General features: G+C 40.4%; 1 protein-coding gene across 4 annotated transcripts in view; it reads left to right on the top strand.

Moving 5' to 3' along the window:
- Positions 1 to 541: 541 nt before the first annotated feature.
- LOC132873613 (uncharacterized) overlaps positions 542 to 26,237 on the top strand; it is a 145,058-nt gene continuing 119,362 nt past the window's right edge. Inside the window, exons 1-2 of one of the 4 annotated variants that reach the window (XM_060909343.1) lie at positions 812 to 871; positions 940 to 1,004. The gene's annotated coding sequence lies outside the window, so the exon portion shown is untranslated. The other 3 variants (XM_060909344.1, XM_060909342.1, XR_009651580.1) reach the window with 3 other exon arrangements.

The raw sequence follows: 26,237 nt of genomic DNA, 5'->3' as shown, positions 1-26,237 counted from the left end.
TCTTGTTAAAACCTCTTGAGTAGGTCTTCTCCCCCTTCGTAGACACTTGCTTGATGTTTAAATTCGGTCTAGGAGGTCCTAGCTGTTTGAAATGCCGTTTTCTCCTCATTGGTACGACGACTAAAGGGAACTTCTTTCAGAGACGCTATCGTATTGTTGCACTCAACACTCGCCATCTTCTTCATAGAATGTTCACACATTTCCCGCGCAAATTGCGTTTTCCAGCCCAAATTATGTTCAAAACCCGCCAAAATGCACTTAAAACCAATCTGGCAACACTTGCTTGGCGTAACAGGCGTATGACGTAAGCACGCTGCTTGTGCGCGCACATAAAACCTAATAGAAAATGCATTGGGAGCAGGATTTTCGAAAAAAAAACGTACGTACCATTAGTGTCAATGGGAGATTTTGGGGCAAATCTGAACCTGACAGAAATCGCCCCAAAAGGGCGTGGCTACACCAGGCGCGACCTTAGCCTGATTGGACAATGACATTACTGTTGGTAGTAGGAGTAGATTAAAAAAAAAAAATCTCCCTCCCTGTTTGGGAGTGCGTCGCCCAAATCGCCCCTATTAACGAGCCGCCAGTGTACTAAACTAATTACAGGAATTTCCCTTCTTCTCAGAATTAGTCAGCAGAGTTATGCGGAGGTCATGTCCTCAGTTTGTTTTTCTTCAGGTTTCGTTTCACTTTCTTTTCATATGAAATGACAGTGGACCTGACGAGACCATTCTCCCTGCAGCAAAGCAGCGTCACGTGACACGTCGTGGCTTATTCCTCGCGTTGTGAGTAATGTTTTACTTTCTGCAGCTTCCGTTGGTGAGCTACGCTAATACCTTGCTGCACGTTTGAGTCTGTATATCCTGTACCGGTAGGTTCCCGTTCAGTTTATGTTGGCAGCTTGTTCCGTGTTTATTGTAACCGAGAAACTTTCTGCAGTATTAAAGAATTGTGACTGAACCTGTGGAATTCGGCGTCGCAAGCAACTTGATACTGCTCCCCCGGTATGTAGCTTGATGGAGCATTGGAATTAATTTGTTTCACGTATTTTTTTAATTAACGTGATATTTTATGATGCAGTTTAGAAATCGTGGGCGTACGCGACATTCATTGGGGTGCTTTCTGCTGTTTTGCTTGGCCCTGATTTTGTGTGATTGGTCTGACGGCGAACAGAGTTTTTGCTGTATGTCAGCTGCAATTGTGTGGCGTTGCTGTTCTGTTCGCGTTGTGTGTGATTGTCTGTGAGAGTGTCTGTATTTGTAATTTATCTTTGTTTGTTATATTTTGTTTTCTGTTGGCCTACTTTGTGTGGGCTAATTGTTTTGTGTGTTTTCTTTTCTTTTCCTTTGTGTACTGGTGGGAGGATTTCTGGCAACTACCGTGGATCACCAGTATACACTTCATTAGTTTGTTTTTTGTTTTGGGTTGCTTTGTTTGAATTAATTTTGTGTCAATTTAGTTTAACTTGTGTATTTAATTTTGTTTGGTTTATACCAATTTTGTTGAGTAGATGTATATGTTTTTAGGTGTGTTTGTTATTGTGTCCACCTCCAGTTATATTAATTTTCTTTTTAGTGTGCTGTGGTTGTGATTAGGTTGGATATATTTTTTTGCTGTGGGTGTGTTCACGTGTGAGTGGGTGTTTTATTCCTGGGACTTTTCCGAGGCCAAAGACTTGTCCTTTTCGTGGGTAAGCCCCCAGCCTAGACATTTTTTTTCTTTTCTTCTTCCCTCTTCATTTGAGGTGGTACATACAAGTGTGTGGTTGTGAGTGCTGAGTTTGTTTCATAAATATATATTTTTATACTTTTTTTTTTATACTTTTTCAGGGCGGCACGGTGGTGTAGTGGTTAGCGCTGTCGCCTCACAGCAAGAAGGTCCTGGGTTCGAGCCCCGGGGCCGGCGAGGGCCTTTCTGTGTGGAGTTTGCATGTTCTCCCCGTGTCCGCGTGGGTTTCCTCCGGGTGCTCCGGTTTCCCCCACAGTCCAAAGACATGCAGGTTAGGTTAACTGGTGACTCTAAATTGACCGTAGGTGTGAATGTGAGTGTGAATGGTTGTCTGTGTCTATGTGTCAGCCCTGTGATGACCTGGCGACTTGTCCAGGGTGTACCCTGCCTTTCGCCCGTAGTCAGCTGGGATAGGCTCCAGCTTGCCTGCGACCCTGTAGAAGGATAAAGCGGCTAGAGATAATGAGATGAGAATGAAATGAGAGACTTTTTCAATAAACTGAATTTCATGGATGGAAACATGTTTCTTGTCTTGCGGGTACAACGAACCTGTGTGCTATAGAACAGTCTATGGGTAATAACTGAGACACCTGTTAAGGCGATACTGGTCTAGGTAAGGGGCGGCACGGTGGTGTAGTGGTTAGCGCTGTCGCCTCACAACAAGAAGGTCCGGGTTCGAGCCCCGGGGCCGGCGAGGGCCTTTCTGTGCGGAGTTTGCATGTTCTCCCCGTGTCCGCGTGGGTTTCCTCCGGGTGCTCCGGTTTCCCCTACAGTCCAAAGACATGCAGGTTAGGTTAACTGGTGACTCTAAATTGATCGTAGGTGTGAGTGTGAATGGTTGTCTGTGTCTATGTGTCAGCCCTGTGATGACCTGGCGACTTGTCCAGGGTGTACCCCGCCTTTCACCCGTAGTCAGCTGGGATAGGCTCCAGCTTGCCTGCGACCCTGTAGAACAGGATAAAGCGGCTAGAGATGATATGAGATGGTCTAGGTAAATTCCCTAGTGGCGTAGTCGGAGTATTACAATCCCCCCTCTCCTTTTGGCTACATAAACATGTTTATACCACTAGCAGCACTCAGGTGCCTTGCTGATCTCGGTACTAAACTAATTACAGGAATTTCTCTTCTTCTCAGAATTAGTCAGCAGAGTTATGCGGAGGTCATGTCCTCAGTTTGTTTTTCTTCAGGTTTTGTTTCATATGAAATGATAGTGGACCTGATGAGACCATTCTCCCTGCAGTAGAGCAGCGTCACATGACACGTCGTCACAGATTGATCTGAGAGAAGTCAGAGCACGATAATGTTAGTTGGAAATCGCGGAGGCGGAGTGTGTTCTATTTATAGACCGGACGCCTCAACTCATGAACGAACGCAACGGAGAGTCTCCCACAACTCGCATAAACTTCAACAGCCACAAATCCGTTGTCCAAAATAAATGAACTTGACACCCTATTAATTCCTGCCTGATGTGATCTTCATTCACCCGAATTTAAAAAAAAAATGAGCAAAAGGCTGCAACAAACAAAATTAACGTTCGGAATTGGAAAGCTAACAGAAGTTAAGCAGGCAAAGAGAAGGAGGGAAGGTGAGAAAATAACAGTTAAGTAGCCTACAGATAGGGCTACAGTGAGATGCAAACCTACACTGACAATTTTATGCTGAAATTTAATAGAACTGCAGCTAACCTACATTGACTATCAGGGGCGCAGATAGGATTTTTGAACTGGGGGGGACTGAGCTGTCAGCAAATGATTCCATTTTGTGTATATATATGTGTGTGTGTGTGTATATGTGTGTATATATATATATATATATATATATATATATATATATATATATACACACACACACACACACTACCGTTCAAAAGTTTGGGGTCACTTTGAAATGTCCTTATTTTTGAAAGAAAAGCACTGTTCTTTTCAATGAAGATCACTTTAAACTAATCAGAAATGCACTCTATACATTGCTAATGTGGTAAATGACTATTCTAGCTGCAAATGTCTGGTTTTTGGTGCAATATCTCCATAGGTGTATAGAGGCCCATTTCCAGCAACTATCACTCCAGTGTTCTAATGGTACAATGTGTTTGCTCATTGCCTCAGAAGGCTAATGGATGATTAGAAAACCCTTGTACAATCATGTTAGCACAGCTGAAAACAGTTTAGCTCTTTAGAGAAGCTATAAAACTGACCTTCCTTTGAGCAGATTGAGTTTCTGGAGCATCACATTTGTGGGATCGATTAAATGCTCAAAATGGCCAGAAAAATGTCTTGACTATATTTTCTATTCATTTTACAACTTATGGTGGTAAATAAAAGTGTGACTTTTCATGGAAAACACAAAATTGTCTGGGTGACCCCAAACTTTTGAACGGTAGTGTGTATACATGTTATTTCACCTCCCTCACTGCCATCACCAGGAACTACCTGCAGGCCAGGACAATGATAACATTTTAACATAGCCTATGGAAATCCAAAGTTTACACATTATCATCACGCACAGAAATTGCAAAACTGCAAAACTAGTTTTAAAACCGCTCAGTTCCAACTGTTAAACATAGCGAGAGGCTGGGCTATGTGTGTGTAAAGTGTAAACCAGTGCATCCTGACTTTCTAACTATGCCTGTGTGTTGCGTGAGCAGCAGTCAGTCAACAACTCTTCGCAAAGTTTCCTTATGAAACAATATGCTCGCTGAAATTATGGCAGGGAACGCCAGATTAAACATTAAAACTGCCTTCTGAGCACTGTATCTACAGGCTACCACCGAAAGAAGGAGGCTACCAGAAAGGCATCTCTACTCCGTACGATTTTACTTTCACTACGACATTACTTTGAACAGACTATCAAAAAATTGCAAGGTGATATGACAAAATAAGGCACAGTTTACTTGCAGTCGTTTTTTTTTTTTTTTTGAAAAAACAATGCAATCGTTTTCTACCTTTTGGCACCCCTCATCATGCCGTGTTGGGGTCCTGAACTAGGAGGAGCTGTCCCCGATATGCCTGTCAAACTTGTTGTGGGTAACCATAGCAATCAAGCTCGAGCTCGCAACCTGTGCAGTCTGCGCAGTTGCAACTATGTATGTACTGCTGTGCACCTCAATAAACTGAATGGTAATTAGTCTTTTGATTTTTCCGTGAGGTTTGCCTTATGCAAAGAAAGACAGCATAGACGTTTTTTCCTCCCTATAAGTGGGGGGGACCTAACGAGGTGAATTTAAATCTGGGTGGGACGAATCCCCCCCGTCCCCCCCTCTATCTGCGCCCGTGTTGACTATTATAGTCATGCTATGTTGAATGGATAATTAATGTTGTGATGGATAGATTATCCTTTTCATTAGCAAGCATTACCCTAACATAACCTATTGTCAATAATATTTAATTGTGGTCCACAATTTGTGGATCAGTTATTTAGACTGTTGTCGTTTTAAAAATTCAACAAAGGAGACAGGAGAGAGAAAGAATCAGGCAGCTGAAAAGAGAGGGAGAGAACAGAGGAAGGGCCTTCACAAATGAGTGAGTGTCAAGAAGCAGTCAGAAGGTCCTGGTCCAGGCTCTGCAGTCTATGACCCTGTAAATTATAAGCTGCCTGATGGGAGGGTCCCCATTCAAATTTAACTCCTTTTTGTAATAAAGGTAATAAAGGTGCAACTATGCTTGAAAATTTGGGGATTAACATGTGATTAAAGTTTGCTGACCCCAAAAATCCTTTCAGTTGTTTTGGTGTAGTGGGCAGTTGTAACTTATCCAATGCTTTGACCTTGCAAGGATAAATTCTTATGCCATCTTTCCACAATATTCTGCCTTTTGTGATATTTTACTTCCTTTTATGCTAAAGTGCATTTTGATCCTTTGAGATGATGTTCTGCCTCTAAGAAGTGAAGAAATATGCACAAGATCTGACTTCAATTTTTGAAAATTTGTAGATGCTAGTAGCAAATCATCAAAAAACTACCAATTTTCAGCAAATCCCCTCTCTCTCTCTCTCTCTCTCTCTCTCTCTCTCTCCACACTTTGACGTTCGCCAAGGGATAATCAGGAAAGTCAAGGTCATCCGTAAATTGAAAGTAAAAGACCTTCACCTCAAAACAGCAAAGAATCACTGGCAAGCTGAAGGACACACAACAGAAGTTAAACATCCTTCGCCATAAATGCCAAAACTAGTGTAATGGAAACTTCTAATAAATACTTCAGAATGCTTAGCAGTTGTCTTTTCAGTTATTTATTATAGAAGATCATATAAAACATGTATAAAATAGGAAAGAGAAGAGAAGACACCACTTCAGTGATGCCAAGAGTATGCGCACTCTGAGTTGTGTTTTTAGTGGCTGTTATCTATTATACTCTAAAGGCATTTGCTTACTGCTTGCGTCTTCACGTGATTGGCTTAAAGGGATAGTTCGGGATTTTTGACATGAATCTGTATGGCATCCCCATCAATAGTGTCGTGCAAACACACTGACTTACCCCTGACAGCATCCTGTGAGTCCAGTTCTTGTCCAGTTTTGGTCCAGACGAAAGTAGTCCGGCAAGTTTGTTGGGGTCACGAAAGTAAAACGTTTTTCGTCTCAAAACAGTATGTGTTCAAAAGAGTGATATATTTGCATCACAAAACCGTTGCCAAATAAAAAGTCAGACCTCGAAATTGCTTGGCACTATTTTCTCTCCCTTCTTATCACTGCGCGCTGCCGGCTTCATCCAGCTGTGGCTCCAGCTTCAAGGATAAGCTGGAGCCGCATAAGTAGGAGTCCTGGCGGGTGGTTTGTATTCGATTCGTTTATATCCCGACCTTGTCAGCTGTCAGATTTATGTTCATGGACCCGGTAAGCTGGTAAATAATATATATATATTTTTTTTCTTTACCAAATTCTAACAGAAAACGAGAGCGCCCGAAAGGGAAAACCGAGCCGAGCCGCCTCACGGCTGTAATGCAAATTGCTTTCCTCCTCAGTATACAAGTGCGCTTCCATGGCAGGGAAAAAGAAACTACCACTGCTGCCTATGTAGTGCCCTATTTATACAAATAGGAGTCATTCAGGATTCAGCCATGACACGGAGCAAAAACATGGCTGAATCCTGAATGACTCCTATTCGCCCGTATTTCAAGGCCAAATAATTGAGAGCTGTTGTGCCATGCCAAGCATTGCAAGCTTCTACTACAGGTTGAGATTTGGGGAAAGTTAAGACATACCATCATCGTATACTGATCCAAGTTATACATGAACTAAGTATTGGGATCTTTGGGCAGACCCCAAATAGCAGTATATTCATAGAGAATATGTGGGTTGCCTTTAGTAGTCCCTTACTAAAGACAACTACCGTACATGATCCTAATCACCTCTTGCTTGTAAACATCCCATAGTAATATGAGTCAAAAAATCTGGTTTGTCTTTCATGGTACATCACTGAGTACATGGTTCAGGTTGCCTCTTACTGGTAAATACCCCCAGTAATATATATTACCTTTCAATTATAAACACGCACAATAATATATTAAAGGAGAAAAATCAGTTTTGCTTTTGGTAGTGCTTTACTGGAAACATGTACACAATCTGGGGTAGTTTTTGCTTATTAACATATCCATACATGTAGAAAATATTCATGCCAACCACTCGTTTGCAAATTCCTAAACTTTAGAACTCGGTCAATACACATAAGGCGATCACAATAGTGTGTTAAGTAAATAAGTCTAGGATGTATCATATAGCTGTAGATGTAATGTTAACATATAGCTGTGGAAAAAGGTCACAATAGTTCACTCAGATCTAACGTGTGTGCATATATACACGTAGAAACAGCAAGGTAGACCATGAACAAAATAAATTCACTGTTTTTTTCTTTCAATAAATGCCTAGATCTGGGAAACAATATTTAGAAGACAGTTTAGGTAAAACAATGACTTCAACCGAAGGTATCATTTAAGTTACTCTGATCAGGTTGTGCTCTCAAACCTAGCTATGGCTGTCTCCCATGTGGCATCTTTTAACCCAAAAGGGGCTTTTTCAGAAATTTTAAGACGTATATTAAAGATAGAGGAAGAGTCCAACACCCTCACAAAATCAAAAAAAGTTGGGCGACCCTTTCCCTCTTTCAGCCAAAACCTTTTTCAGGGACTGATCAGGAGGATACACATGACTTTCTAAAAAGCTGTCAAATATACACCAATCAAGCAAAATTTGAGGACAATGAAAGGGTATGGGGGCGGCACGGTGGTGTAGTGGTTAGCGCTGTCGCCTCACAGCAAGAAGGTCCGGGTTCGAGCCCCGTGGCCGGCGAGGGCCTTTCTGTGTGGAGTTTGCATGTTCTCCCCGTGTCCGCGTGGGTTTCCTCCGGGTGCTCCGGTTTCCCCCACAGTCCAAAGACATGCAGGTTAGGTTAACTGGTGACTCTAAATTGACCATAGGTGTGAATGTGAGTGTGAATGGTTGTCTGTGTCTATGTGTCAGCCCTGTGATGACCTGGCGACTTGTCCAGGGTGTACCCCGCCTTTCGCCCGTAGTCAGCTGGGATAGGCTCCAGCTTGCCTGCGACCCTGTAGAAGGATAAAGCGGCTAGAGATAATGAGATGAGATGAGATGAAAGGGTATGTTTGTTCAAATGTTTTCTTAAGGTTAATCAAGTAAATAACAAAAAAACTAAATTGGTGCAAGCATGACTAAGAAAGGCCAACGAGGTGCTTGGGCCATTAAGGGAATCAAGGTCTCCAAATACACAAAATAAAATCAGGTCATTAAATAATAGGTACCAAAGAAAACTACAACCCTACAGACCCGTAAAGAGGCAACATTACAAGCATCAATGCAGATTCAGAAGCACTATTTCTCAGGGTGCACAAATGTATAAACAGCAAATGAAAACAAACATTACTTGCTCATCTTCAAATGTGAGGAAGCCAGCAAAACCCCAGGGTACTCGCTAGGGGTAAAATTAAGCAATTTTGACAGCACGTGGCACTAAACAACAACCCCTCCCCGGCTCTTCATTCAATGCCACGCTGAGCACAGTAATAACAAACAGACCAAATAACTCAGCATTCACCTCAAGGGGTCACAATTTTAAGGTCTATAAAAAGAGTGTAAATATGGTAAGCCACCGAGTTAGGCCTTTGAAAAATAAACAAGAGTGATATTACAATACACATCCCCAGTTTACTAAAACTAAGCAGATAAAGAATAAAGGGAACATTCCCCCCTCCAGAGAACAAGGGTACAAGGGTGCACATCTCTATACAGCAGTGTTGTTTTTAACCTTTTGATGCAAAACATATGAACACCCCTTCTAATGCACAACATGGGTCAAAAATGACCATTCATTTTCCAGGTTATTTCATGCTGACTGAGTTTTTCTTTGCTCTATCTTTTGAAATCAATTTATTTTATGATTGAATAGTCCAAGTATTCTTTAAATATCTTGTTTTTAATTACCACAAATCATTAATTTAATTTTTTCTTTCCTACTTTATGAACAAAAATACTTTTTACATTAATACACATGGGTCATCCAAGTGTAATTTAAAATTAAATGTCTTAATACTATAATATTTGTTTCATGTAATTACTTTAGCAGTGAATGGGGCCAGTTTTTTATTTATTAACTATGTAGTTAGCTAAGCCAACTACAATAAAATTAGCTAACTAAAGTAGAATATGTCAACAGCTAGGTAGCTAATAGTTATTACTTGTAACTTTCTGACAAGTAATCTACTCACTCTCAAGGTAAGCTAAACATAATCAATTTTTTTCTAAGGTAATGTTAGAACAATTGAAAAACATTACTTACATGTATTAGATGGGCAAAGGGCGCTGTGCTGAGCTGTGAAATGTCTGACACAAGCACAATTCACAGTTCCCACCAAACACTGTAGTAAATGCATGCGGGTCGTTTCTGACCCGTGTGTGCAAACTTGATGTAGAATTACAAAAGCTGTGCTTGTTCATAACTTCAGAAAGGAAAAATAAAAATGATTTGTGCTAAACAAAAACAAGATATTTACTGCATATTTGGAAAAGTAAATGACAAAATGAATTTATTTCAAAAGTATATCATAGAATCACTCAGCCATACATGAAATAATCTGGAAAATGAATGCAGGTCGTTTTTGACCCATGTTGTGCATTAGAAGGGTAGTGATACAAAAAGGGTTTTTATTCAAAAAGTAAGAAAGGAAAAAATAAAATAAGGATGTATGATGATCAAAAACAAGTTAATTGAGGAATACCTTGAATACTGAATGATGGAATTAATTTATTGCAAAGATATAGAAGATAAAAACTCAGCCGGGTCACTTTTGACCCATGTTTTGCATCAAAGGGTTAACGCACATTTTTTTTCATGACTAAAACGAGACAGTGACGAGCTAAACATAACTCTTTGATCACGAAAATATGACAAGACCTATCTGTTTTTGTTGACAAGACGAAAATGTTAGTGGGTTGGCTATAGGACTATCAAAATGCATGGCGTTTCCTCCAACAGCCTGTGCAACCTGTCTGCCAAATGCTGAAAATATCAGCAATGCACTGCATCCGGTCCTTGTTTGGTCCCGCCCACCACCGGGCATGTCCAGGCACAGTGCACACACAGTTCATGGACCATGGCGGCGGCAACGCCAGCACAAGGGCTTGGTGGGCGGAAAAGACGCGATCATTTATGGACATATTTTACACATAATCCAGCAGAAAATAAAATGGAATGCCTTGTAGTGGGAGACAGAGGTACACGCTGTGGCTATAAACTATGTGGCAAGAATACGACCAACCTCAAGAGGCATCTAAAGGCTCACCATGCTGCTATTTCTGCGACGGTAAGTTAATGCTACAAGAAGTCCTGTTAACAGATCGTGCATACGTTTGCTAGCTTTGGTTAATGTCACTCAACAATCGGTCTGTGATGAATTTCCGATGAAGTTTTCCAAAACACCGTGACCTGGCAAAAATGAATGGGACCGCTAGCTTCATGCTAAAGTTGGCTTGGTTAAGCTAACTTAAATTCAATTAACATGTCATGAGTAAAACTTGTCCTGCAGGGATTATTGGTGGGGCAGCAACTGAATGCTTTGTCATATATTGACCCATATTTGAGTTACTGTGAAACATACGGGGGGAAATGTAGCTTTTCAGACCTGTTGCTGTGCCTTAATATGTCTAAATGAGTAGCAGCATACCTGGCTACTCTAACATTAGCAGCATGTTTAGCCATCATATTTACATTAACGGACAGCGTGGTCATCTTCTAGTTGTGTGTTCATCATGACATGTTTGTGCTCTATCAGTGCATTGCGACATGTTAAACGGAGGCAGAAACACAAGTCTGTGAACAATGGAGCATACACACTAGACAGCGTTTATGTAGACAGATATCCCAAGTCTCCCGGAAGTTCCGGGAGTCTTCCGCATATTGATAGTGGCTCCCTGATGCCCGCAAATTGGATAATATCTCCCGGAATCTACAGCAAGTGAGCAAGAGTGTGCACGTGAAACATTAATGTCTGCATCGTGCATATGACGGAGTGGGAGAGAGAGAGACTGCGCATGTGCCTGTTCATGTAGCGCATGCTAGACAAAGAGCATCCTGATTGGTTTACAGCAGTGGTGGCTGGTAGTCTTTCAAACATGGGAGGCTGGTCGGTTACGATATTTCCAGATTTTAAAAGAAAAAAGAAAAAACACATCAATTTTGCCCATACTCTTGCCTCTGATCTGGCTGATTGTTGGCAGGGTCACAAACTGTGAAATAACAGGTTCTTTTGGCCCATTAGCCTACTGTCCAATATACATGATGGTGGTGTTGGGGGGGATATATTTTAACATTTTATATTTTAAAATTGTGGCATGTTGTTTAAAAATTGATCATTATTGAAAGCAGCTCTTTGTCAGGAACCTCAGCAGTAACAGCAGAGTGTTCTGGAATAGGCACAAGCACTGACCTTGGGGAGCCAAACATAGAGCTGGGTGCCACACATTTCATTCAATGACACTTTCCCTATATTTTACTTATTTTGACTGAGAAATGTTTTATTGACAATTTTGATAACCCTTCACTTTTAATCCAGGTCTGTAGTGTGAAATGTTCTCGGCTGTGTTTTTGTTTAAAAATGTTTTCCAAATTGTAGCGGTGTTTAATTCATATCCAGAAAAACATATATTCCAATATAATATACTCAGCATAAACATTTTAAATAGATTCTATATTTTTGGTCCATCCATGACATATTACTAAAGTAGCCTATTTACTGTTGTTGATGTGGGTCACTTGCTGTTAGCCAATTCACTTTCTCGTACCAGGAGAGCTGAAAGGAACGAGTATTATTCCCTACCTTTTTCACCAAGTCAATTTGAGGCGTTGGTCTACTCTGCTCTTTAATTTTAATTTTTTCCTCGAAAGGAAGACTGGCAAATGGCTTCGCCAAAATTAAATCGGCAATGCTTGGCATCCGTGCGCAGCTTTCTTGCTAGCTGACTAGCCCCCTCAAGTTCAGTCACTCAAATAAATGAAATTTCTGGAACTAAGATAGCAAACTTGACAACACTGTATTTACAATGAAAATATATACAAACTAAAAAAGCTGGTAGAAACCGTATGTAATGAATGAAATCGAAATGTAAGCTGGTCTCTTACAATACACCACAGCACTTGCGAATCCGCATGGGACTGAACTGAAATTCACCGCTGCCTGTCTATAGTTGAAATGAGCTGTCAATCAAAGAAAATATCCAGCCGCTTTCACCAATCACCAGTCTCCTCGCGGAAACTGCCATGTCCCTCCCACTGTGAGTCTGGGAGTCCGTGGGCCGGCATTTTCACAGTATTTGTCCAATAATCGTCTTGCATTTTGAGACTGACAAGCACATAGCTCCCAAATGCCACTGAAGTCCACTGAGGCTGGGAGTCTGTGGGACTCCGTGGGCAGGCATTTTCGCAGTATTTGTCCAATAATCGTCTTGCATTTTGAGATTGACAAGCGCATAGCTCCCAAATGCCATTGAAGTCCACTGAGGCTGGGCTGCATCGCGCTGTCACGAGGGGGAAAAACTCACGCACACATTAGGCGAACTGGGGAAAGTTATAACGGAATGATTTCGCACTGTAGTTGGGTTGAGCACATATATTTCTATGATTCTGGATCTGAAATAGCAATGTTATAAGGTCGGCTATAACATAAGCCTAGCGCAATTCATCCTACACGATGTTTGTCATTTTTAGAGGAGACTGAGCCTCCCTCGTTGTCTTAGAGCAATCGCCCGTGGTTTACAGACATCCAAACTCATTTCAGGGAGGTGTCGTGACACACACACACACACACACACACCCTGCTGATGGGGAAAAAAAGTCATGTGTCACGACACCTCCCTGAAATGAGTTTCTGCAGGTTGGGATGTCTGTGTAGAGAGCATGCACACTAGACAGTGTTTACGTAGGGAGTATGTTGTGCACAACCTGTCAACCTCGATTACAATTTCCTATCTCTGTATTGGCCTAAGTTAATCTTTTTTAAAGACCCACTGACACAACTTTTTACACCACGTAATATGTATATTTATTGTTTTATTGCTGTATTGTGAAATAAAATATCCAAAACTCAACTTGAATAAAGGGTTGTCTTTGTAGAAAATCAAGAATTTCAGAGCCAATTTTGTGTTTTTTGCCCCGGCTTCTACAAGCGCCATGAGCCATTTGCCCGTTTTTGCCGCTAGGGCGAGTGACGTCACATCAGTGTATGTCGTTCTGGATTGCATGAAAACAAAACATGGCTCATGTCGAAGACGATCACTTCTCTTGTTCTTTGTCAAGTTTCAGTGGCGAATATGCGGATATTTCTGATTCAGAGCATGAAGAAGTGTTATGAAGAATATCCAAAACTTCATATTTTTACCGTATCAGTTTGAACCAACACAGTCGGCATGAATACAAAAATAAGAATAACATAAAGAGACAAAAGAACATTTGAACAATTTCATGGCACATAGAAGTTGAAAACAATGTCTGCATGGTCTGTGACAAACCTCAGATTCAATATTTGGTATAACCTACTCTGCATGATCTGGCACATGTACATTGGGTTCTGAGTCTTCTATTTCTTGGAGCGTCTAATTTGAAGAAAGTTGCATTATATTATAGTCTGTCAGTATTTCGATTTCTATAATAAGACACGGAGGAGGGGGTGATGAAAGGAATTTGTTGTAATTTTTTTTCTTTTATGGTATAGGAAAAAACATGCCGGATGACATCTTATATCTATCACTCCACACATATATCATGTATATTATCCTAACTAAATATATGAAACAAGGTATTGGCCTTTCAGTTGTTGTACATTACTGGTATTAGCTGCTTTGGCCTATTGATAATCATGATCTGGCACATGTACATTGGGTTCTGAGTCTTCTATTTCTTGGAGCGTCTAATTTGAAGAAAGTTGCATTATATTATAGTCTGTCAGTATTTCGATTTCTATAATAAGACACGGAGGAGGGGGTGATGAAAGGAATTTGTTGTAATTTTTTTTTCTGGACGACAAAGTGAAACAGTGCTCCTCGAAATGTGCTGAACAGAGACGTGACCATTTTGTTGACTTCCAGTTCGCACGTGTTTTGGAAACGTTTCTTTCCCACTCTTTTGCTATTTCAGGGTGTTTTTTCCAAGGAAAGGAATGGAGTTTCACTCCTTCCGACGTGGTGTTAGAACACCCGTAAGCCACACATATAATCCCTTTTCGGTTAGACGCCATTTAACTTTTTCACGCAAGGAAATCACAACAAAACTACAGCTCAATATCACAAGACTTGTGAGAACTGAACCAACATAGTGACTTGTAAACAAAAACGACACACTGATGTGACGTCACTTCCGGCATCTCTGAATGAGCCCAGTTCATATCCAGGTCAATCTCCCTGCGCGAAATTTAAAATTACTTCTGATGTTTAAAACGGACAGTTAAACCAAGAATTAAAACCAGAATTTATCTTTGGAGTCATATATTTTTTGTTTAAAAATTAATACGAAATGACTGTCAGTGGGTCTTTAAAGTAATTATTTTTTTCGACTAAAATGACTAAAACTGGACTAAAACCCTTTTAGTTTTCGTCGACTAAAACTAGACCAAAACTATCAAGGATAGAATTGACTAAAATGTGACTAAAACTAATATTTCGTCCATAAGACTAAAACTAAATCAAAAATGGCTGCCAAAAACAACACTGATGTACAGGAAAAAATATATCTGCAACTTACAATCCAGAACCATCAGCTACTAACGATAAGTAAAGTCTAACAACATGCATGATACCTGTATTTCTTTGTGGTGTAAAACGACAAGCTATCACTGATTCAGGGGCTTCTTGTTCCATGATTAACCTTGATCTTCTAAATAGATTAGGCATTCCTAGGTCATGAATAAAACCAGTGCTCAGATGGCTTTCTCAGCCAGGGGATCCCAGCTAAATTTTCTGGGTATAATTACTTTAGATGTCTACATTACCACCAAAATAGTAAAAATAGATTTTGCTGTGGCAAAAGGTCTTTCAGATGATTGTTTGCTAGCACTGGCTTTTCTGACTAAAGGTTCTGCCATGCTTGACTTTGTACAAAATACAATGATATTTCTACCTCACATGCAGGCCTTCTTAATACAGGAATACACAGTAAAGCCAAATGAACAGGCCCTACTTCCAGTCCGCATACAGAATGGGGTGAACTGTCTCATAAACCGGCACTATACTATAAGGCAAGTTCTTAATTACAAAACCTGACCATTGAAGATTGTGTAGGCTACACAAACCCCCCCACCCACCATGCTTATAATAGCCATAAATTTGACCAAAAAAAGAACATTAGGCTTCAACAGGATACACGCATGGGCACATGCACAAAAACTGAAGTCCAGGATAGGAAGACTGACTCCCAGATGCATTGGAACTCTCAAGTGTTTTGGTCAAGATGACAAATAGACCATGAATAAATCGCATAAAACAAGTAACAGGTAAGGATTACTTATGACCTCTGCTTACAGCAGATAATTGTGGTTTATCAGAAAAAGAAAGGTCGGAGATCAATGACATCGTAAGATCATTTCAAAATGTTTTTCATGATCCTGAACAACCACTACCAGCCTCAAAATTGGGCGATGTAAGGGTGAAACTGAAGGAGAGAGCTGTTCTGTTCTTCCTCCCTGCTTATTGTCTCCCCCCAAATTAAATAGAGGCCCAAAAGAAAATAATTGAAGAACAGGAAAAGTCAGGGCTTATTATCCCAACCACCACAGGTGGGTGGGGGAACCAGTTCTAATGGGAGCAAAACCACAGAAATTCTACAAGGAACCCCCCCCCCCCCCCCAAAAAAAAAAAAACATTTGGTTATTGATCTTCGAGAGGACAATAAATGAACTCAACCAATAGCTTTAGGTCTCCCTGACCCTCTTCACATTTTGGACACTATGGATCAAATTAAGCCAATGTATTTTAGTTCAGACCAACTTCATTCTGATTCCAATCAGCTCTCATTACACCTGGAGAGTAGATAACTTTTGGCTTTTACATTACCTTATAAGTGAAAAGTACATGCCTACACGATGCCCACAAGGTTGGAAATTGAGTCCAGCTATTTTCAATAATTTAGTTCAAAATTTGTTGAGGTATTTGCTGAAAATTATCTCATCTCATTATCTCTAGCCGCTTTATCCTGTTCTACAGGGTCGCAGGCAAGCTGGAGCCTATCCCAGCTGACTACGGGCGAGAGGCGGGGTACACCCTGGACAAGTCGCCAGGTCATCACAGGGCTGACACATAGACACACACAACCATTCACACTCACACCTACAGTCAATTTAGAGTCACCAGTTAACCTAACCTGCATGTCTTTGGACTGTGGGGGAAACCGGAGCACCCGGAGGAAACCCACGCGGACACGAGGAGAACATGCAAACTCCACACAGAAAGGCCCTCGCCGGCCATGGGGCTCGAATCCGGACCTTCTTGCTGTGAGGCGACAGCGCTAACCACTACACCACTGTGCCGCCCCTGAAAATTATTAGTTTTATTAATTTGCTACTTGGCATCTACAAATTTTCAAAAATTGAAATCCGATCTTGTGCATATTTCTTCCCTTCTTAGAGAGGCAGAACATCCTCTCAAAGGATCAAAATGCACTTTAGCATAAAAGGAAGTAAAATATCACAAAAGGCAGAAAATTGTGGAAAGATGGCATAAAAATTGACCCTTGCAAGGTCAAAGCATTGGATAAGTTACAATTGCCCACTACGCCAAAACAACTGAAAGGATTTTTGGGGTCAACAAACTTTAATCACATGTTAATCCCCAAATTTTCAAGCACAGTCACACCTTTATTATCTTTATTACAAAAAGGAGTTTAATTTGAATGGGGACCCTCCCATCAGGCAGCTTTTGACAAAGTAAAGCAGGCTATGAAAAATGCAGCTTTTTTGAGATTTGGTTTTGGGGATATTTATACTGGTCCTTCATCCATCTATTTTGGAGAATGCTCTGATTCTCCTCATCAGAGTGGCGACTGTTGCATTTATAATTTACAGGGTCATAGACTGCAGAGCCTGGACCAGGACCTTCTGACTGCTTCTTGACTCTCACTCATTTGTGAAGGCCCTTCCTCTGTTCTCTCCCTCTCTTTTCAGCTGCCTGATTCTTTCTGTCTCCTGTCTCCTCTGTTGAATTTTCAAAACGACAACAGTCTAAATAACTGATTCACAAATTGTGGACCACAATTAAATATTATTTGCAATAGGTTATGTTAGGGTAATGCTTGCTAATGAAAAGGATAATCTATCCATCACAACATTAATTATCCATCCAACATAGCATGACTATAATAGTCAATGTAGGTTAGCTGCAGTTCTATTGAATTTCAGCATAAAATTGTCAGTGTAGGTTTGCATCTCACTGTAGCCCTATCTGTAGGCTACTTAACCGTTACTTTCTCACCTTCCCTCCTTCTCTTTGCCTGCTTAACTTCTGTTAGCTTTCCAATTCCGAACGTTAATTTTGTTTGTTGCGGCCCTTTGCTCATTTTTTTTTTTTAAATTCGGGTGAATGAAGATCACATCAGGCAGGAATTAATAGGGTGTCGGGTTCATTTATTTTGGACAACGGATTTGTGGCTGTTGAAGTTTATGCGAGCTGTGTGAGACTCTCCGTTGCGTTCGTTCATGAGTTGAGGCGTCCGGTCTATAAATAGAACACACTCCGCCTCCGCGATTTCCAACTAACGTTATCATGCTCTGACTTCTCTCAGATCGATCTGTAATGACGTGTCACGTGACGCTGCTTTACTGCAGGGAGAATGGTCTCGTCAGGTCCACTGTCATTTCATATGAAACAAAACCTGAAGAAAAACAAACTGAGAACATGACCTCCGCATAACTCAGCTGACTAATTCTGAGAAGAAGGGAAATTCCTGTAATTAGTTTAGTACCAAGATCAGCAAGGCGCCTGCGTGCTGCTAGTGGTATAAAAACGTTTTTTTTTTTTATAAAATGTACAACCCCGATTCCAAAAAAGTTGGGACAAAGTACAAATTGTAAATAAAAACGGAATGCAATAATTTACAAATCTCAAACTGATATTGTATTTACAATAGAACATAGACAACATATCAAATGTCGAAAGTGAGACATTTTGACATTTCATGCCAAATATTGGCTCATTTGAAATTTCATGACAGCAACACATCTCAAAAAAGTTGGGACGGGGCAATAAGAGGCTGGAAAAGTTAAAGGTACAAAAAAGGAACAGCTAGAGGACCAAATTGTAACTCATTAGGTCAACTGGCAATAGGTCATTAACATGACTGGGTATAAAAAGAGCATCTTAGAGTGGCAGCGACTCTCAGAAGTAAAGATGGGAAGAGGATCACCAATCCCCCAAATTCTGCGCCGACAAATAGTGGAGCAATATCAGAAAGGAGTTCAACAGTGTAAAACTGCAAAGAGTTTGAACATATCATGATCTACAGTGCATAATATCAAAAGATTCAGAGAATCTGGAAGAATCTGTGCGTAAGGGTCAAGGCTGGAAAACCATACTGGGTGCCCGTGATCTTCGGGCCCTTAGACGGCACTGCATCACATACAGGCATGCTTCTGTATTGGAAATCACAAAATGAGCTCAGGAATATTTCCAGAGAACATTATCTGTGAACACAATTCACCGTGCCATCCGCCGTTGCCAGCTAAAACTCTATAGTTCAAAGAAGAAGCCGTATCTAAACATGATCCAGAAGCGCAGACATCATCTCTGGGCCAAGGCTCATTTAAAATGGACTGTGGCAAAGTGGAAAACTGTTCTGTGGTCAGATGAATCAAAATTTGAAGTTCTTTATGGAAATCAGGGACGCTGTGTCATTCAGACTAAAGAGGAGAAGGACGACCCAAGTTGTTATCAGCGCTCAGTTCAGAAGCCTGCATCTCTGATGGTATCGGGTTGCATTAGTGCGTGTGGCATGGGCAGCTTACACATCTGGAAAGACGCCATCAATGCTGAAAGGTATATCCAGGTTCTAGAGCAACATATGCTCCCATCCAGACGACGTCTCTTTCAGGGAAGACCTTGCATTTTCCAACATGACAATGCCAAACCACATACTGCATCAATTACAGCATCATGGCTGCGTAGAAGGGTCCAGGTACTGAACTGGCCAGCCTGCAGTCCAGATCTTTCACCCATAGAAAACATTTGGCGCATCGTAAAATGGAAGATACGACAAAAAAGACCTAAGACAGTTGAGCAACTAGAATCCTACTTGGACAAGAATGGGTTAACATTCCTATCCCTAAACTTGAGCAGCTTGTCTCCTCAGTCCCCAGATGTTTACAGACTGTTGTAAAGAGAAAAGGGGATGTCTCACAGTGGTAAACATGGCCTTGTCCCAACTTTTTTGAGATGTGGTGTTGTCATGAAATTTAAAATCACCTAATTTTTCTCTTTAAATGATACATTTTCTCAGTTTAAACATTTGATATGTCATCTATGTTCTATTCTGAATAAAATATGGAATTTTGAAACTTCCACATCATTGCATTCCGTTTTTATTTACAATTTGTACTTTGTCCCAACTTTTTTGGAATCGGGGTTGTATTTTGATTCATATATAAACGTACACCTTAAGTAATCACAAATGTATTTTGATTCATATAAACACCCATACTGATTTCTTTTTATGCTGATTATATATTAATTCAGGGCAGCACGGTGGTGTAGTGATTAGCGCCGTCGCCTCACAGCAAGAAGGTCCGGGTTCGAGCCCCGTGGCTGGCTAGGGCCTTTCTGTGCGGAGTTTGCATGTTCTCCCCGTGTCCGCGTGGGTTTCCTCCGGGTGCTCCGGTTTCCCCCACAGTCCAAAGACATGCAGGTTCAGTTAGCTGGTGACTCCAAATTGACCGTCGGTGTGAATGTGAGGGTGAATGGTTGTCTGTGTCAGCCCTGTGATGACCTGGCGACTTGTCCAGGGTGTACCCCGCCTCTCGCCCGTAGTCAGCTGGGATAGGCTCCAGCTTTCCTGCGACCCTGTAGAACAGGATAAAGCGGCTAGAGATGATGAGATGAGATGCATTAATTCAAAGCCGAGTATGTTCATTTTCAGTAAAGAATAAATGTTGATTCTATTAAAAGTAATAATAAATTGGTTTATGAATGATCATAATTACAGCAAAATACAGCAAAGACATTGAAATTGTTTATACTGAAGGTTGCTTTCTGTTAAATCACAGGCCTATTCAAAAAGTGTATTATTCTAACTCCAGCACCTGCAGTGTTATATGTTGTAATGAGTTAGCCAAGACCATGCTGAATTAAGCAATTGTTCATTCTGGAGCATTTTGCATGCTGATGTAATACATTTTATGAAGTTATTCTGAATTGGGTATTGTTACAGGCTGCTCACATGGTCGAAGGCTTTACTGTAGTCTGTTGACACCAAAGAGCTCAGGGTACCAGGTTTATTGGAGGCCTTAAATAAATCGTTTGTTAGATCCAAAAGGCGGTGATTTGTGGATTTTACAGTCACAACCATTGCATGTCAACACAGTCACTTTTGTATACAAAAAATATTAGATTAGATTATGACATATATAAATGTATACTTTTTAAGAAGTCTGAAGTAGCTAGCAACAGAGGGAAAACAAGATGGCTAATGTGAACAACTCCTGCATATCATGTGAAAGAGTAGGTTTTTGTCACCACCGTCAGACCATGGATGTCACTAGGATTGAGGGATGGGGGGGGGCTTAGCCCCAGGAGTGTGTTCAGTAATGCGCGCGCGCGCCGAAATTTTTTATTGCTCCTACATAGGCTTCGTCAATTATTCATTATTTGAAGAACATTTATCAGAATCTGTTGTCTGGATCACTTTCTTTTTCTACCCTGCTATTTCTCTCCTAAGTCTTCAGGATATCATCTTTAATATTAACAAAATAAGTCTAAATCAGTTCATTAGAGGCTGGGGCTATGTTTATGAAGAAAGATGTGTGCAAATATCTTCATCTATGCATTTGGTAAAATTAGGTTATATTCCAAATAAAGCTATTTATTTCAGTCTGATGCACTGAACAGGAGACAACATAATGGTGTGATGCTTAGTTTAATTAGTTTAGTTACAACTAGCTTAGTTCAAAATCCTAGTGAAATCTGGCAATACAGACCAGTGTTTTCGTTAACGATGAAGAAATGATTTCGTTAACACACCTTTTTTTTTCATGACTAAAACGAGACAGTGACGAGCTAAACATAACTCTTTGATCACGAAAATATGACGAGACGTATCTGTTTTCATTGACGAGACGAAAATGTTAGTGGGTTGGCTATAGGACTATCAAAATGCATGGCGTTTCCTCCAACGGCCCGTGCAACCTGTCTGCCAAATGCTGAAAATATCAGCAATGCACTGCATCCGGTCCTTGTTTGGTCCCGCCCACCACCGGGCACGTCCGGGCACAGTGCACACAGTTCATGGACCATGGTGGCGGCAACGCCAGCACAAGGGCTTGGTGGGCGGAAAAGACGCGATGATTTATGGACATACTTTACACACAATCCAGCAGAAAATGAAACAGAATGCCTTGTAGTGGGAGACGGAGGTACACGCTGTGGCTATAAACTACGTGGCAAGAATATGACCAACCTCAAGAGGCATCTAAAGGCTCACCATGCTGCTATTTCTGCGACGGTAAGTTAACGCTACAAGAAGTCCTGTTAACAGATCATGCATTCGTTTGCTAGCTTTGATTAATGTCACTCAACAATCGGTCTGTGTTGAATTTCCGATGAAGTTTTCCAAAACACCGTGACCTGGTGAAAATGAATGGGACCACTAGCTTCATGCTAAGTTGGCTTGGTTAAGCTAACTTAAATTCAATTAACATGTCATGAGTAAAACTTGTCCTGCAGGTATTATTGGTGGGACAGCAACTGAATGCTTTGTCATATATTGACCCATATTTGAGTTACTGTGAAATATCATCATGACATGTTTGTGCTCTATCAGTGCATTGCGACATGTTAAACGGAGGCAGAAACACGAGTCTGTGAACAATGGAGCATACACACTACTTATGTAGCGTTTATGTAGACAGATATCCCAAGTCTCCCGGAAGTTCCGGGAGTCTTCCGCATATTGATAGTGGCTCCCTGATGCCTGCAAATTGGATAATATCTCTGGGAATCTAGAGCAAGCAAGCAAGAGCGTGCACGTGAAACATTAATGTCTGCATCGCGCATATGACGGAGTGGGAGAGAGAGAGAGAGAGAGAGACTGCGCATGTGCCTGTTCATGTAGCGCATGCTAGACAAAGAGCATCCTGATTGGTTTACAGACATCCAAACTCATTTCAGGGAGGTGTCGTGACACGCATACACACCCTGCTGATGGGGGGAAAAAAGTCATGCGTCACGACACCTCCCTGAAATGAGTTTCTGCAGGTTGGGATGTCTGTGTAGACAGCATGCACACTAGACAGCGTTTACGTAGACAGCATGCACACTAGACAGTGTTTATGTAGAGAGTATGTTATGCACGACCTGTCAACCTCGATTACAATTTCCTATCTCTGCATTGGCCTAATTTAATGTTTTTTAAAGTAATTATTTTTTCGACTAAAATGAATGACTGACTAAAACCCTTTTAGTTTTCGTTGACTAAAACTAGACCAAAACTATCAAGGACAGAATTGACTAAAATGTGACTAAAACTAATGAACATTTCGTCCATAAGACTAAAACTAAATACAAAATGGCTGCCAAAAACAACACTGATACAGACAAATATGAATGTTTCTCAAACATTTATTCTGCCAAGTGAGAATACAGTATACCTTAACTCTTTGGGGGACACAGTTTTCAGAGCAGATATCAAACATATAAATAAGCTTAAACTGATAGTGAAGTTTAGAAAGAAAATTTGTTCACCATTTCTGTCCTATCTCAAAAACAGCTTTCATTATTTAAGTGCTAGCTAGAGCTACTTTACGAGATGGGCTAAAACGCAAAGAAAAAAAACTAAGGCCTTACTTGGTCTTACTTAGTTTAGCCCAAAATATAAGTTGTCATAAGTTGTCAAGTTGTACAACATCACAGGAAAGATGAACATCCTTGAGACTATTTCACAGTACGCAGCTACATTCTTATAAACTCAATGTGTATGTCTGACTGAGTGAGTCTTACATAAGAGTTTTAATGTAAGTAACAGTGATATGTTAGAGAACAGAGGAGGAAATGTCTTTAAATCAACAATTAAAGACAAAATTACAGTATATAACTAAGTAGAAGAACTTATAATATAGAAAGTCAACTATCCATTCTTATCAATGTTGTGACACTGTTGTGAGCTCTGTGCCCACTTTGCTCTACTTTGTGGGTGGAAGCATCAAATGCATTGGCCAATTATGTGACATGGCAATGTACAGGAGGCCTACAGTAGCCTATGACTGTTCTCATTAAATTATTATAAAATCATTAATTCATTAAATATTTTGTTGTGTAGGCCTACTGTATGTAAGCTGGCCTATCTTTAACATCCAATGAGACTAGTTTAGACTATAGGCTAAGCCTAGACAGGGAATACAAGTCAAGTTGACCAGAACTGAATATGAAATAAGGAGCTAGTTTATGCCATGCAAGACGGTTAATTCAACAGAAACGGAGGTGCACTAAAGGCGTTGATCAGACAGGAGCAGCTGAGTGGGCCATTGCTTGCCATTTGCTTTTATCCAAGCTTGATTAAGGCATATAAATATGGGGATTACTTTATTTTCACTCGTATCATTCAACTGGAGGTGGATAGCCTACTGTGCATGTTTTTTCTTTTTAATTTGGTGGGTTTTTGATGTGCAGGCAATCAGTGCTGATATGGTGACTTCTGACACACCCACCAAACAAAAGAAAACAAACTCAGAAGCCTATTGCAAAGGCCAATGCGGTCACAATGTTTTGAAATGTGTTCCTACAGTTTCCATTTTTATGCAACGCGTTGTCATCTTTAACTCGAGGAAAGCGTTGTGAGCTACTACGTTACGTCCAAATAGGCTACCTCGTTCGATTAGTGGCCTAGATCAAACCGTAGCTAAACCGTCTCAAAACGGTGCATTGGTTGAACTCTGCCCTGTTTTCTCTGTTGACATTTACTGACCTCGATCACGCAGACCTCTTCAGCATCAGCTCCCTTGTCACTCTCCTGTTCCTCACTCGCTCTCTTAAAAAATCGTCATATATCCATCTAGCCAGTGAATTGAAAGGACACATTAAATCTTCTTTCGCCATAACTATTGCTACTAATGGCATTTAGTTTTCATTCACAATAGTTGAAGAACATACCAATACACAGATGGGACAGAATATAGAAAGCTGTCAAGTTTAACTGTTCACGCTAATATTGGCTAACATTTTCCATAAAGTTCAGTTTAGCTGCCATAATGTTAAAAGGGACAAGTAGCCTACAACATCACATTTTCTTCCCCTTAGATAAACGTAGGTAACGTTAAGCAATTAACAATGACTGACATCAAGTTAGTCTCTTGTTCACTGTATCATTCACTGCGAATTAAGTCCTCTTCTTCTCTTAACAACTCTGCCGGGCTCAGGAACGTAACGTTACAGCAAGTAGGCCTAATAACATACAGCTCCCGCCTGAACCGCGCATGCCCGCCTACCTGGCTATGCTGGGAAACATAACGATAATTTTATTCGTGTCGTAGCTAGAACTTGGAAACACATTATTGTTTGACTCGTTTTCTTGCTGGTTTGTTATGTGCAAGTCTGCACTATAATATAATATATAATATAATTTTTTTTTTTTTTAAACACTGAAAATTATAGGGGGGCTTGGGAACATTTTCCCCTAAAATGGACCTAACGACGTGCATGCGTCAGACGTCACCACCGTCAGGTTTTTTGTCTGACGGTGGTGACGCACAGTCTGACGGTGGTGACAAAAACCTCCAAATGGCTCTCAACGGAGGCTAGAACATAATTTTTGATCACAATAAATACCAATATGACATGATGTTTCATTAACCTCTTTTATATTTATGTAATTCCTCTTATATTTCTTCCCTATTGTCCAACCCTTAGGGGATGTAGTGTGCCTTTCTTCTCTCTCTCTCTCAATTCACTATTATGCCATGTTCATTTGGCTTATGTCATTTGGGATGCACATTAGGGTTATGACTGTGAAAGTGTTTTCCAAATTTCTACTTTCCTGATGTTGCATTTGGTGAACTTTTACTCATATATTACTTTTTTGAAGTTATTTTTATTGGGTCATGCAAAAACCTCCCGCACCCAAGATCACCTCACTTTTGATAAATGCATGTATATTAAATAAATAAATCATGATTTATAAAATAAATTCATTGAAAGATGTGTAAAGTAAAAGTACTTTATACATCTTTCAATGAATTTATTTTATAATCATGATTTATTTAATATATATGTATTTATCAAAAGTGAGGTGATGTTGGGTGTGGGAGGTTTTTGCATGACCCAATAAAAATAACTTCAAAAAAGTAATGAGTAAAAGTTCACCAAATGCAACATCAGGAAAGTAGAAATCTTGAAAACACTTTCAGTCATAACCCTAATGCACATAGGGCACCTACTACCTACCTATATAGCACATAGTATACAATGTCCCTTCTCCAATGACTAAAGCCAAATGGAAATGGAATGACCTTTAACCAAATCCAACATTCATAACATCTCCCTCAATTTCATAGTCATTACACTCAACTTTGACTTTATGTATTTTAGGAAGTTATGGGTAGGCCGCAGCTATCAGTGGAGGAGAGAAGAAGAAACAGGGAATATCAAAAAAAGCACAGAGAGAAAATACACAGTGATGCAGAGCTAAAGGAGGAATACCTCAGTATGGAAAGGCAAAGATGGAAGAAGAGAGTGGAGGAAGGGAAGATTAAAAATATCAGTGACTTGAATGAAAGGGAAAAGAGAAGTCAGAGAAAGGCTTGGAAACGTAGGCAACAAGTATCAAGAGAAC

This window comes from Neoarius graeffei, chromosome 25 (genome assembly GCF_027579695.1).
Source record: "Neoarius graeffei isolate fNeoGra1 chromosome 25, fNeoGra1.pri, whole genome shotgun sequence".
In the NCBI taxonomy this organism is placed as follows: Eukaryota; Metazoa; Chordata; class Actinopteri; order Siluriformes; family Ariidae; genus Neoarius; species Neoarius graeffei.
Note: the sequence above shows the minus strand (reverse complement) of the source record. Positions and strands in the feature narration are given on the sequence as shown.